This window comes from Eschrichtius robustus, chromosome 1 (genome assembly GCF_028021215.1).
Source record: "Eschrichtius robustus isolate mEscRob2 chromosome 1, mEscRob2.pri, whole genome shotgun sequence".
Lineage (NCBI taxonomy): Eukaryota > Metazoa > Chordata > Mammalia > Artiodactyla > Eschrichtiidae > Eschrichtius > Eschrichtius robustus.
Genome location: NC_090824.1, coordinates 79,877,641 through 79,891,713, shown reverse-complemented (window position 1 = coordinate 79,891,713; position 14,073 = coordinate 79,877,641).

The following is a 14,073-nucleotide window of genomic DNA, read 5'->3' as shown; positions in this document are numbered from 1 at the left end:
TTGGGGCAGACCTTGCCCTGGGCCAGGCTGGTTGCTTCAACACAGCTGTCCTCGCCCAGGGCCATCCTGCCCCCGCCTCACCCAGTTCTTCCGTGATGTGTGGGGAAAATCTGTGGTTGTCACAACTGGGGGGGAGGGGCCCCTGGAATCAAAGGGGTGTGGCCAGGGCTGCTGCTAAACCCCACACAGTGCCCAGGAGGGGCCCTCAGCAGAGGATGACCCGCCCCGAATAACCCCAGTGCCGCAGGGGAGACCCTGCACTAATATTATTCAGACCCGCTGGTGCCCCCAGATTCCTGCACAGGCAGGGACTCTAACCGGGTCACCTCTGTATCCCGAGGTGACCTAGAGTGGGGCAGCCAGGAGGGCTGAGATGAGCATCGGGGGTGAAATGACAAATCTCTGTGCCCACTCTCCGCGCCGCACCCCAGGGGCGATGGCCTCTATCTCCTCCCTGTGCAGGTAGCTTTTCCCTGAGCCATTTCTTCTTGTCAAGGTCCCTGTCGCAGGTTGGGTTCCCCAAAGATGACGTTGAGAGCAAGGATTGGAGTGCAGGTGGTTGATGTGAGACGTGCAGCAACAGATACAGCTGCCATAGGGTCCCGCAATTCCACTCCTGGGCATAGATCTGGAGAAAACTCTAATTCAAAACTATACACACACCCCTGGGATCTCCTTGGTGCTCCAGTGGTTAAGACTCCGTGCTTCCAGTGCGGGGGGCATGGGTTCCATCTCTGGTCAGGGAACTAAGATCTCACATGCTGTGTGACAAAAAAAAAAAAGAAAGAAAGAAAGAAAAAGAAAGAAAGAGAGAGAGGGAGAGAGAGAAAGAAAGAAAGAAGGGAAGGAAGCAAGGAAGAAAGAAAGGAAGAAAGAAATAAAGGAAGAAAGGAAGAAAGAAAGAAAGGAGGAAAGAAAGGGAGGAAGAAAGGAAGAAAGAAAAAAAAAAGAAAGACAAGATACATGCACCCCAATGTTCATTGCAGCACTATTTACAATAGCCAAGACATGGAAGCTACCTAAATGTCCACTGATGGATGAATGGATAAAGAAGATGTGGTACATATATACAATGGGATATTATCCAGCCATAAAAAGAATGAAATAATGCTATTTGCAGCAATGTGGATGGACCTAGAGATTACCATACTAAGTGAAGTAAGTCAGAAGAGAAAGACACATATCATATGATCTCACTTATATGTGAAATCTAAAATACGACACAAATGAACTCGTCTACGAAACAAAAACAGACTCACAGACATAGAGAACAGACTTGTGGTTGCCAAGGGGGAGAAAGAGTGAGGGAGGGTTGGATTGGGAGTTTGGGGTTAGCAGATGCAAACTATTAAATATAGGATGGATAAACTACAACATCCTACTGTCTAGCACAGGGAACTATATTCAACATCCTGTGATAAGCCATAATGGAAAAGAAAAAAGTTTTACTTATAGGTTCCATCCCTAACTGAGCTGGCCCATCCCCTCCCATGGTTCTAAGTGCAGCCCGAGGCTGCAGACTTCCCACCGTGGTCTTCAGCTCCAGAGCAAGCCACCTGCAAACCACCCACATCTTTCCAGGGGCTGGCAACTCTCCTTTGCTACTGATTCCAAGACACATCCAGATAGCAAAAATGTGACCATGAAAAGAAACTCAGGCATGTTCAAATCAGGGAAATAACATTCTTATCTCTGTTCAGTACTCGCTTAATTTTAGAATAGCTTAGAGTTACAAAAAAGTGGCAAAGATCTGTACAGAGTGTAGAGTGCCGTGGACCCTGACCCAGTAACCCTATCTCCAACACGTTAGTACGTTAGTATGACATGTTTATCCAACTAAGGAACCAAGATGGATACATTGTTATTAACTAAAGTCCACAGTTCATTAGCATTTCCCTAGTTTTCCCCTAACATCCTTTTTCTGTCCCAGTCTCCTCTGGGCTGTGACATTTCTCAGATGTCCCTGGGTTTTGATACCTTGAAAGTTTTGAGGAGGACTGGTCAGGTATTTTGTCCCTCAATTTGTTTGTCTGTTTGTTTTCTGATGTTTTCTTATGGTTGGTCTGGAGTTATGGGGTTTGGGGCGGAAGATCCAGACAGAGATAAAAATGCCATTCTCCTCAGGTCACATCAAGGATACACACCATCAACGGGACTTATGACAAATGATTTTACCCTTGATCACCTGGCCAGTAGCGTCTTTTTTTTTTTTTTTTTTTTTTTTTGCTGCGTTGGGTCTTCGTTGCGTGCGGGCTTCTGTAGTTGTGCATGGGGGCTCAGTAGTTCTGGCTCCCAGGATCTAGAGCGCAGGCTCAGTAGTTGTGGCCCACGGGCTTAGTTGATCTGCGGCACCTGGGATCTTCCCGGACCAGGGCTTGAACCTGTGTCCCCTGCACTGGCAGGCGGATTCTTTTCTTTTCTTCTTTTCTTTTGCAACCAAAACTTTAATCCCAAGGATTCTCACAAAACATATTACAAATGACAGCATGAAAAAAAAAATTGCACAGTAACTCAAAGTTCAGCTCTACAATACTCTTAATCCGGCAGGACATTGGTATCTTGATCATCTCAGATTTCCAAAAAATATTACAAAGAGCTATGTATTCATGTACAGCAATCACAGAGGGGACTTATGACCTAACTCAAAGGTAAACTAACTTCCTTGTAACTTCTTAGATTCTCAACTCCCTGGACAACCTCTTGTCCCGTGTGAAGACTAGTGGAATTTTTAAACCTCTAATCTAGGGTAAGGGTGCGGCTTTCATTTTTACCTGCTGGCTTGTGTTCACAGCACCTTTTAAAGACTGCTTGCTTAACTACAGCTGCATACCATATCCCAGCTACAGAAAGTCTTTTACACGTTTGCCAGTGTTGTTTCCATAATAGTAAACATCACACTTTAGGTGGGCAGGAGTTAAAGTTTTATTATCAGTCTAGGCAAGACAAAAAATTCAAAGCAAATTCAATTTTGCTTAAGGGAACATTGGAAGGTAACAATTCTTCATATCACATGCCTCATGTGACCCATTTCAAACCATAGAGAATGACACCTTTATGGGTCACTGTCCCAAGAGACAAACAAATGTGAACAACTAAAACATTTAAAAAGTGCACCAAGCTTCAGAAGTCTCAAACCAAACTTGAATTTTCTGTACATACTCCTGTCAAATGAAGTTATTGCCTGTACACCACTCCTCTTGCAAAGTGGTCTTCTATTTCCTTTCATTTGACCTAGATCGGCTAGGAGACCTAGAGAAAGATCGGGACGGCTTGTGATTTCTCTCCTGGGACAGTCATCTCTCTCTTCTCCTATATCTAGAAAGGGACCTGCTCTGGCTGACGGAGAAGGCTCTCCATCTTGGAGATGTGTGGGAGGTGGAGGACTCCTCCTCCGATAATCATCTCGAGGGCGACGACCCCAAGAAGGAGGCGGTCACGATTTCGACTTCTCTTTTCCCCATTCGACAGGTCCACTCTTACTCGGCAGCCACATAGTGTTCTCCCATCTAGTTCTCGGACAGCATCGGCTGCATCTCGGGGATCTTCACATTCAACAAGAGCGAAGCCGGGAGGGCTTTTAGCAACCCACACACTTCAGAGTGGTCCGTAATAGCCTAAATCTCGTTCCAATTCAGCCTTGTTACCACTGTTTGCAAGATTCCCTACATAAACTTTACAGTCCAACGGACAGGAATCACGATGCAAGACCCTCGTGGCCTCCTGTTTTTCACGGGCCACAGGGTGGTCCCGGGCCTCTAGAATCTGGCAGCTGAATCTGCTCGCACAAGCTGTCCTGTGGGGATGCTTTTCCCCCTATGTGTCCAGCCCGGGGCCCCGCGGTCTTGGCCCGGCCTCCCCGGTGAGAGGGTGAACCCCAGCTCCCTGGAGCAGACACTCAGAGCCCTGGTGACCGGACTCACGGCTGACGGGGCTGGAGCGGCGGCTGGACATGTGTGGCCAGCCTGGTGGTGTTTGGCCCCCTCTGCAGTGCCAGTTCCAGCTGAGAAAGAGCCTCCCTGTGTTATTTTCTCCTGGTTGTGTAAGGATCCCCGGTGTCATCTGACAGAAATGTAGATGGTGTGTTCTTTCTCTCTTTTCTCCCTGCTTCCTCTCCTCCCTCTCTCCCTCCCTGTCCCTCTTTCCCTGTTCTGCTCTCCCTCTACCTCTTTCCCTCTCCCTCTCTCTCTCTCCCTCCCTCTCTCTCCATCTGTCTCTCCCTCTCTCCCTCCCTCTCTTTCCTCTCCCTCTTTCCTCTCCCTCTTCCCTCTCCTCTCCCTCTGTCCCTGCCTCTCTCCCTGTGCCTGTTTCCCTGTCCTTGTTTCCGTGTTCCGCTCTGCCTCTACCTCTGTCTCTCCCTCTCTGGGAGGGAGTGAGGGAGATGGAGAGACGGAGGGAGAGGGAGAGTTGGAGAGAGAGGGAGAAGAGGGAGGAGAAGGAGGGAGGCAGAGGGAGGGAGGGAGAGGTCTCTTCCTCCCTCCCTCTGCCTCTCTCCTCCTCCTCTCCTTCTCTCCCTCACCCTCTCTCCCTCTCCATCCCTCCATCATTTTCCCTCCTGCTCCCTCTCCCTCTCTCCCTCCCAGAGAGGGAGAGACAGAGGGAGAGGGAGAGGGGGGAGAGAGGGACACGGAGAGGGAGGGAGGGAGACAGAGAGGGAAGCAGGCACCCTCTCTCCTTCTCCCTCTCCCTACCTCCTTCTCCGACTCCCCCTCTCCTTCGCTCCCTCCCTCTCCTCTCCCTCTGTCTCTCCCTCTCCCTCCCTCCCTCTAGGAGAGGGAGAGGAAGGGAGGGAGAGGGAGAGGGAGAGGGAGAGATGTCTCGCCCTCCCTCCCTCTCCCTCGCCCTTTCCCTTCCTCTCTCCCTCTCCCTCCCTCTGTCTCTCCCGCTCCCTCCGTCTCTCCCTCTCCCTCCGTCTCTCCCGCTCCCTCATTCCCTCTCAGACAGGGAGAGATGGAGGGAGAGGCAGAGATGAGGGAGAGGAGCAGAGGGAGGGGGGAGAGAGGGAGAGGGAGAGAGGGAGAGAAGAAGGAGAGAGGGAAAGGGAGGGAGGAAGAGACCTCTCTCTCTCTCCCTCTCTCCCCCCTCTCTCTCCTTCTCCCTCTCCCTTGTCTCTGCCTCTTCCTCTGTCTCTCCATCTTTGGGAGGGAGTGAGGGAGATGGAGAGACGGAGGGAGAGGGAGAGGGAGGAGAGGGAGCAAGGGAGTGGGAGAGAGGGAGCGAGAGAGGGATAAAGGGAGGGAGAGAGGGATAGAGGGAGGGAGGGAGAGACGACTTTGTCTTTCCTTCCCTCCCTCTATCCCTCTCTCTCCCTCTCCCCCCTCCCTCTCCTGCTCTCTCTCCCTCCACCTCCTTCCCTCTCCAGAGAGGGAGAGGGAGCAGGAGAGGGAGAGAGGGAGGGAGAGAGGGAAAGGGAGAGAGGAAGACACCTCTCTCTCCCTCCCTCCCTCCCCCCTCTCTCTCCCTCTCCCTCTCCCTTGTCTCTGCCTCTTCCTCCGTCTCTGGGAGGGAGTGAGGGAGATGGAGAGACGGAGGGAGAGGGAGGAGAGGGAGCGAGGGAGTGGGAGAGAGGGAGCGAGAGAGGGATAAAGGGAGGGAGAGAGGGATAGAGGGAGGGAGGGAGAGACGACTTTGTCTTTCCTTCCCTCCCTCTATCCCTCTCTCCCTCTCTCTCCCTCTCCCCCCTCCCTCTCCTGCTCTCTCTCCCTCCACCTCCTTCCCTCTCCAGAGAGGGAGAGGGAGCAGGAGAGGGAGAGAGGGAGGGAGAGAGGGAAAGGGAGGGAGGAAGACACCTCTCTCTCTCTCCCTCCCTCCCCCCTCTCTCTCCCTCTCCCTCTCCCTTGTCTCTGCCTCTTCCTCTGTCTCTCCATCTTTGGGAGGGAGTGAGGGAGATGGAGAGACGGAGGGAGAGGGAGAGGGAGGAGAGGGAGCGAGGGAGTGGGAGAGAGGGAGCGAGAGAGGGATAAAGGGAGGGAGAGAGGGATAGAGGGAGGGAGGGAGAGACGTCTTTGTCTTTCCTTCCCTCCCTCTATCCCTCTCTCCCTCTCCCCCTCTCTCTCCCTCTCCCCCCTCCCTCTCCTGCTCTCTCTCCCTCCACCTCCTTCCCTCTCCAGAGAGGGAGAGGGAGCAGGAGAGTGAGAGAGGGAGGGAGAGAGGGAAAGGGAGGGAGGAAGACACCTCTCTCTCTCTCCCTCCCTCCCCCCTCTCTCTCCCTCTCCCTCTCCCTCTCCCTTGTCTCTGCCTCTTCCTCTGTCTCTCCATCTCTGGGAGGGAGTGAGGGAGATGGAGAGAGGGAGGGAGAGAGGGAGGGAGGGAGGGAGGGAGAGACGCCTTTGTCTTTCCCTCCCTCCCTCTATCCCTCTCCCTCCACCTCCTTCCCTCTCCAGAGAGGGAGACAGAGAAGGAAGCAGGCACCCTCTCCGGAGAGGGAAGGAGGTGGAGGGAGAGGGAGAGGGAGCACGAGAGGGAGAGAGGGAGAGAGGGAGAGAGGGAGAGGGAATGAGGTATCGGAAGAGCGGAACAGGGAAACAGGGACAGGGAAAGGGGGACAGGGAGAGAGGGAGAGGGAAAGAGGGAGAGGGAGAGAGGCAGAGGGAGAGATGGAGGGAGAGTGAGAGTGAGAAGCAGGGAGGTAGAGGGAGGGAGGGAAGGAGGGAGAGAGGGAGACAGAGAGGGAGAGAGGGAGAAGGGCTGATGGGGGCTCCCTCCCCCTCCCCTCCTCTCCCCACTGCTTTCTCTTTCTTCTGCTTCAACAAACACCAGGCGCCTTTTAGATCAGCCCTGAAGTCAACGTTGATGCTTGGACGGCTTGACCTCCCCGCTGCCTTCCAGCCCGGGACCACAGCTGGGAGATGAAGTCTGCGGGGTCCTGGGCAGCGGCGGCGGGCTGCACAGGCACCTCCTCTGACGCCCAATCTCTCCTCCTTTACGAGGCAGCCGCCAGCTCCCCTCCCTGACTCCCCAAGATTTGGGGCCTTTTTAATATGTGTCGATAATGCCATGAGCTACTATTTAACTTTTCCACGAGGACCCATCTCCCGAAATGCAGTGCTTTTCAGCCTTGGCTGCACTAGAGAACCCCCAGGGAAGGGAGAGACGTCTGTACCTCCCTCCCTCTCCCTCTCCCTCTCCCTCCTCCTCTCCCTCTCCTTCTGGGGTGATGCCCGATGAGCTCAGATTCGCAGATGTTTCCCCCATCTCCTCTCTGTGCCTTGCGTGGGGTCTGGGCCTTCTCACTGTGGCCCGGGTACGGCCTTGACATTCAGACATCGGTTCCTGCAAGGACACTTGCGTTTGGTCCATACCGCGTGTGGCTGCAGTCTGTGCTTCTCCTGTTCAGCATCTTCAGTAGATGGGGGCTGTGCGTGAGCCCTTCATCTTCCCCGCAGACACCACTGGTGCTTGCTCGGCCTCGTGGGTGATGTGGGGGGCATGGGGGACAGTCCTGTGTCCCCACCTTCTTGGGCTGCAGACAGGCCACGCTGGTCCTGTGGTGACTGGGGGCTCCCAGGAGAACCCCACGGCAGAGCCGGAGAGGTGGCCCCAGAGAAGGTGGCGTACGCCTGGGGCCGGGCCTCACCAGCCAGCCCCGGGCCACCTGCAGCAACAGGCGTCTCGCCGTCCAGGGGGCTGGGTGTTCGGGCGCCGTGGGGATGACCTGCTGTCTGCACGGCAGCCGAGTCTGTATTGTTGAGCCCGGGGAGGCCCCTGGGTGGCTCCTGGAGAGCCTGGTCACATTTCTTCCTGCCCTTGGCCTTAGAGCTCATCACGGTTCACGCCGTTTCTGGTTCCAAAAGGACCTGTGTTCATAAAGACCACGTGTTAGGACAGCACCAAAGTGTCTAGAAATCCGGGCCAGGAGGAGGAGGGAGGGGGATTGGCTGTGCCCGCCAGTGGCCTGAGAGCCCTGCCCGCCCTCAGAGACCTGGCCCGGGGCCCGTGGGGAGGGCGTGGCCCACGGTCCCCAGCGCTGGCCGTCTCTGGGTTCCAGGAGAACTGCGCGATCCTCGGGGAGCTGGTAAGGCTGCAGGCTCAGAAGTCCCGCCTGCTGGGGTTCAGCACGCGTGCCGACTCCGTGCTGGAGATGAACATGGCCAAGACCAGCCAGGTGGTGGCCACTTTCCTAGGTAACCCCGCCTCCCCGAGGGTCAGGCGGACCTTGACTGGACGTGGTGCTGCCTGAGACCCGACTGTGTCAGCCCTTGGGGGTCGCCTTCCCCAACCCTTCATTCTGCCTCGAGGGGCGTGGGGTGGGTGGCGGCTGGGAGGCTGCCACAGGGACATAGCCGAACCTCTCCCCTCCGCCCGCAGATGAGCTGGCCCAGAAGCTGAAGCCCCTCGGGGAGCAGGAGCGGCCGTGATCCTGGACCTAAAGAAGGCCAAGTGCCAGAGGCGGGGCCTGCACTTTGACGGGCCCATCAACGTCTAGGACCTGTGCTGCTACATGAACCAGGGGGAGGAGACGCGCTACCACGTGGACCAGTACCTGCTCGATGAGTCCTTCCCCATGCAGGTGGTCACGCGCGGGTAGCTGGGCATCTCCCAGGAGCTGCTGGGGCTGACCTTCGACCTGGAGGAGGGTGCCAACGTGTGTCACGGAGATGTGAGGCTCTACACGGTCCGGGACGCGGCCGCGGACAAGGTCATCCATCGGCAAGTTCTACCTGGACCTCTACCCTCGGTGCATGCGTGGGGGAACCTGTCGGCCGTGGGCCAGGGCTCCTCTGTGGAAGCGGGGCCTCACCCGCGTCCCTCCCCAGGGAAGGGAAGTCTGGGCACATGGCCTGCTTTGGCCTGCAGCCGGGCTGCCTGCAGCAGGATGGGAGGCGCCAGATTGCCATCGCGGCCATGGTGGCCAACTTCACCAAGTCTACGCCCAACCCGCCCTCCCTGTTGCAGCATGATGAGCTGGAGACCTACTTCCATGAGTTCTGGCAAGCGATGCACCAGCTCCGCTCCCAGGTGGGTGCGGGCGCGGGGCTGCAGGCAGGGGGCGGGGAGGGCCCGGGCTCTCCCGTGGTTCTCAGGCAGGCCCTCGCCACGGGATTCTTCCGCTGATGTCACCCCGCACGTGGTGACGCCCTCGGTGTCAGTTTCCATCATCAAACCCCACGCACAGGGCGTGTAAAAAAATGGAAGTGGATGTCCTCGAGACTCTGGAGCCTGGAAGCCGCAGATCAAGGAGTCAGGACTGGTTCCCTGCATGTTAAATACGTGTATTCAAGAGTTGCCTTTAAAAAGACAAAAGAAAAGAAAGGAACGTTGCATGCAAGTCTGGTGACAGGCGGTGATGAGAACCAGAGGGTAGGCTCTGGGGCCGGGAGCGCCGTGCCCTGTGAGGCCCTGGGGCTGCTGCCAGTCTCGGTGGAGGCTCAGCAAGTCCCAGGGACTTCCCCACCGGGGGGGCGGGGGTGTCCCCAGCTGAGCGTCTGGGCCCAGGACCCAGTGCTCCTTCAGTCTTCCTGCGGTCAGCCCTTCGTCCTGAGAGCAATGCTCTCACAGGCTGCACCGGAGCGCGTGGGGACACTTTACTGAGCTGTGCAGCCGTCACTACTGCCCTATTTTGGAACATTTCCCTCACCCCAAAAATGTCCCTCACGCCTTTAGTTATCATTCCCTCCCCTCCCCTGCCCCTGACAACCAGGAACCCACTCTGACTCTGTGGATCTACCTGTTCTGGATGTTCCCCCTCAGTGGGGTCACACCCTGTGTGCCCTTCTGTGTCTGACTTGTCTCGCTGAGCATCGTGTTCTCAGGGTGCATCCACGTGGCAGCGAGTGTCAGGGCTTCACACCTTTGCGTGGCTGAGGGCCGGAAAAAAGACAAACGACAAGAAAGGCACGTTACCTGCGACTCTGGCGACAGCCGGTGATGAGAACCAGAGGGAAGGCTCTGGGGCCGGGAGCGCCGCGCCCTGTGAGGCCCTGGGGCTGCTGCCAGTCTCGGTGGAGGCTCAGCAAGTCCCAGGGACTTCCCCACCGGGGGGGCGGGGGTGTCCCCAGCTGAGCGTCTGGGCCCAGGACCCAGTGCTCCTTCAGTCTTCCTGCGGTCAGCCCTTCGTCCTGAGAGCGATGCTCTCACAGGCTGCACCGGAGCGCGTGGGGACACTTTACTGAGCTGTGCAGCCGTCACTACTGCCCTGTTTTGGAACATTTCCCTCACCCCAAAAATGTCCGTCACGCCCTTAGTTATCATTCCCTCCCCGCCCCCTGCCCCTAACAACCAGGAACCCACTCTGACTCTGTGGATCTACCTGTTCTGGATGTTCCCCCTCAGTGGGGTCACACCCTGTGTGCCCTTCTGTGTCTGACTTGTCTCGCTGAGCATCGTGTTCTCAGGGTGCATCCACGTGGCAGCGAGTGTCAGGGCTTCACACCTTTGCGTGGCTGAGGGCCGGAAAAAAGACAAACGACAAGAAAGGCACGTTACCTGCGACTCTGGCGACAGCCGGTGATGAGAACCAGAGGGAAGGCTCTGTGGCCGGGAGCGCCGCGCCCTGTGAAGCCCTGGCGTTGCTGCCAGTCTCGGTGGGGCACGGGCAGCGCCGTCCCCCAGAGCTGCTGGCCAACTCATCAAGTCCCGGCTGGCCAACCCCGGTGCGGTCGGGCCGAGGGAAAGGAAAGGGGCTCCCGGACCGCCCGGCTGGAAAGCGCGGCCTGCACACAGTGCCAGCCCCCCGTCTCCTTCCTCCCGCCCTCCAGGCCTCTTCAACCTGCGCCAGATCGTCCTGGCCAAGGTGGACAAGGCCCTGCACACGCAGACGCCCGCGGACCCGGCCCAGGAGAATGCCCGCCTCTGCCAGGAGGTCCTCGGGGTCCCAGCCACGCCAGGTAGCCAAGTGCACGCCGGGCCCACCTTAGCGGTCGCTTGGCGGCTACTGCCCAGGTCAAGAGGATCCTCTGGTGGTGTGTGAAGGGGGACCGACTGACGGGCTCTGGCCGAGGCCCGCTGACCTCTGGCCTCTTCCTGCCTCGGTTCCTGGGCTGGTCCCTCCAGCTGTGGCCCGCGGAGTCCGAGGGTGGGGTGGGCGTATCTGCACGTGCTTTCTGGAGAGCCTGGAAGAGGCAGGAGAGGGCTTCATACCCCGGACGGAACGCGTCGACGAGGTTTGCCCATGCGTGTCGGTGCGGAGACGCAGTTCACTCCCTCGTGAGCGCTTGAACCCGCGCTCTCCCCGTGCTGGAAGGTGAGCCCTGACTCATCCCTCGGAGCCTCGGGCAGCTGACCTTGTAAGAGGCTTCGGGGTGAACCCTCGTGAGCTTCAGCAGAAAGTCGGCAAAAATTTATTTGTGTCCCTCCACTGAGTTGCCCGCAAGGTCCCCGTTTTCTAGAAGTGTTGGGCCAATACTCCCTCTAGTGGCAGGGGACTCAGACAGGGCTGCTTTGAGGCCCCCTCTCTGGGGAAGGGGCACGGAGCGGCCAGGGGGCCGGGCAGGAGCTTCTCCGCGTGTGTCCCAGGGACCCACCTGCTTGCGACCTTCGGCCGCCTGGCAGGAAGCTACGACGCCCAGTCCTATGGCTACCTGTGCAGCGAGGTGTACTCCGCGGACACGTTCCACACACGTTTCAAGCGGGAGGGCGTCCTGAGTGGCAAGGTGAGAGGCCAGCCTGCCATGCAGACCAACACGGAGGTCCTTGGCCTGGGCCTAGATGCCTGTGCCGCCCGCCTGGGCCTGCCAGGCTCTGAGGGCCCTGCCCTGGACCCCCTGCTCCCCTGCCCTTTCTTGAGTCACAGCAGAGGTGGCCACACCCACACCCTCAGTGAAGGGGGTGCTCCACCCTCCTGCAGCCCCACCCCCTCTCGTCAGGTTGCCATGGACTACAGAAGCTGCATTCTGAGGCCAGGGGGCTCCGAGGATGCCAAGGGCATGGTGAAGCTCTTCCTGGGTTGTGACCCCACGCAGGACGCCTTCCTCCTGAGCAAAGGGCTGCAGGTTGAGGGCTGCAAGCCGCCGGCCTGCTGAAGGCACGGGGTTTTGCCCACCCAGGCGGGCCGGGTGCCTTAGCGCCCCGTCGGGGCGGGGGAGGGGCCGCGTGTCCTCCCAGCCCCTGAGTCCCCGGCGGCCGGCCTAGGCCAAAAGTCTCCACCTGGAAGTGTCTGGAGAGCCTGGCATCAAGGCTCCCCCTTGTTGCACTAATGCAATCCCTTCCTGGGGAGCTTTCCTGGTAACAAAACGGTTCTTTGAAAACGCAGCCGTTAATAAAAAGACTCTACTCCTGGTCTCTGCCTGCCGTCCCTTCCACCACAGGAGTGGCATGGGGGCCGTCACACTGGGGGGAGTTCTGACCTTGGTCGGGGATCAGCCCTGGGGCCGTGGTGACGCGTCTGGGTCACTGGGAGATGGCTGAGCTGTGGGGTGGTGAGTTCAGACGGGGATGGTGCCCCGCACCCCGGCCGGGCAGGCTCTCCAGTGAGGGGGTGTCAGTTTCCTGCCAGCCTCTCGCCCGTCACTGTTTGGCATCTCGGGGGCTGTGATTGGCTGGAGCTGGTTCTGGCGGTGGGCACAGCTGTGGGAAGCCCGGCTGTGGCTGTCCCTGTCCCCGTGTCCTGTCCTCCTGCTCAAGGCCGGCCGGCTGGCTCCCTCTGATCATCGGCAGCTGCTGAAGTCTGGACCACAGCAGGGGGCTGCCTTCCTGGGTCCTAGCGATTCTTCCCAAAGGCCTTAGGGATGTGTTTTGGTGGCAGTAGGAATTCAGAGAGGGTGCTGCACCACTGGAGCGGTAGGGTGGCTCTGGACCGTCCCGTGTGTCCTTCCCGGGCCTTTGAGCTCCTCGGGAGCCCTGCCTCCGGCCCTTCGCCCCCACAAAGGACGCCAGGCAGCGGAGCGAGCGCGCGGGCGGCGCCCCGACCTTCTCCCCGTGGCCCAGGCGGGCAGGCGGTGCCACGCTCTGTCCTCCCCTCAGCCTGCCCGCCCGTTCTCACCCGCCCTAGGGCAGTCGGTTGTGGACCAGGCTGTGGTGTCTGCCCTTCTGCAGCCCCGGCTCAGCTCCCTGCACCCACTTCGGTGCCTTCTGTGTTCTGGGCTGGTCGCAGGCCCAGAGCCGGTGGGCAGGCACCCCGTGGCCGGGAGGGCTGTTCGTGTGAATTCCCTGGGGCTTGAAAAGGAGCACAGCCGGCCTTCCATCAGGCACCTCTCGATGGATATGGAAGGGGCGTGTCGGGGCCTGGGGGCTGCTCGTCTTCCTGTGCACCGAGCCCCCAGGTGGTCCCCGTGCAAAATCCAGGTGTGGCGTTGGCACCCCAGCCGTGTGCCGGGCAGTCCATGGCGGGCGACACAAGCCTCGGGCTGGTGGGCCACAGGGTTCCTGAGCGGCAGGTCAGGACTGAGAGGGTGAGGCCTTTCCCCGGGTCCAGGGCCCAGGCTGATGCCGGCTGGAGGCCCCTCCGCTCACCGCCCGCAACCCCCAGCCCCTGCCCTCACGTGAGCCCCCAGGGCTGAGCTCAGGTGTTGGATGCCCAGGCTCCCCGGTAGCCCAGCCCGTTCCCAGTCCTCCGTGGTCACTGAAGGGCTTGGAAGCGGGTTGCCCCACAGAGACTGCTGTTCTCCGAGCCCTGGGCAGGGGGCAGGGAGGACGGGCACAGGGCCCTGCAGGGGTGTGGTCGCCGGGGCAGCCGGAGCAGCTCCACACAGTAAGTAAGAGCACCTCACCAAAAAACAGTGCGTTTCTCCAGCCGCCCCGGGACCTGAGCTCAGGTCCTGGGGCAGGAAGGGGCAGCACTGCAGCTGTTAGCTGTCACTGGGGGTCGACTGTGGCCCGGTGCCACCTCTTAGATCGTCCCCCGTCCCCTTCCGGGGTTGCGACCGGACCCCTGCCAATCGGGTTCTCACTCCTCCCCATCCCCTACGCCGGCTCCACGAAGGTGGAAGGAACACATTTTTAAAAAGGCTGGAGCCTGGGCTTCCCTGCTGGCGCAGTGGTTAAGAATCCGCCTGCCAATGCAGGGGACAAGGGTTCAAGCCCTGGTCCGGGAAGTTCCCACACGCCGCGGAGCAATGAAGCCCGTGCGCCACAACTACTGAGCCTGCGCTCTAGAGCCCAAAAGCCACAACTACTGAGTCCTCGTGCCCCAACTACTGA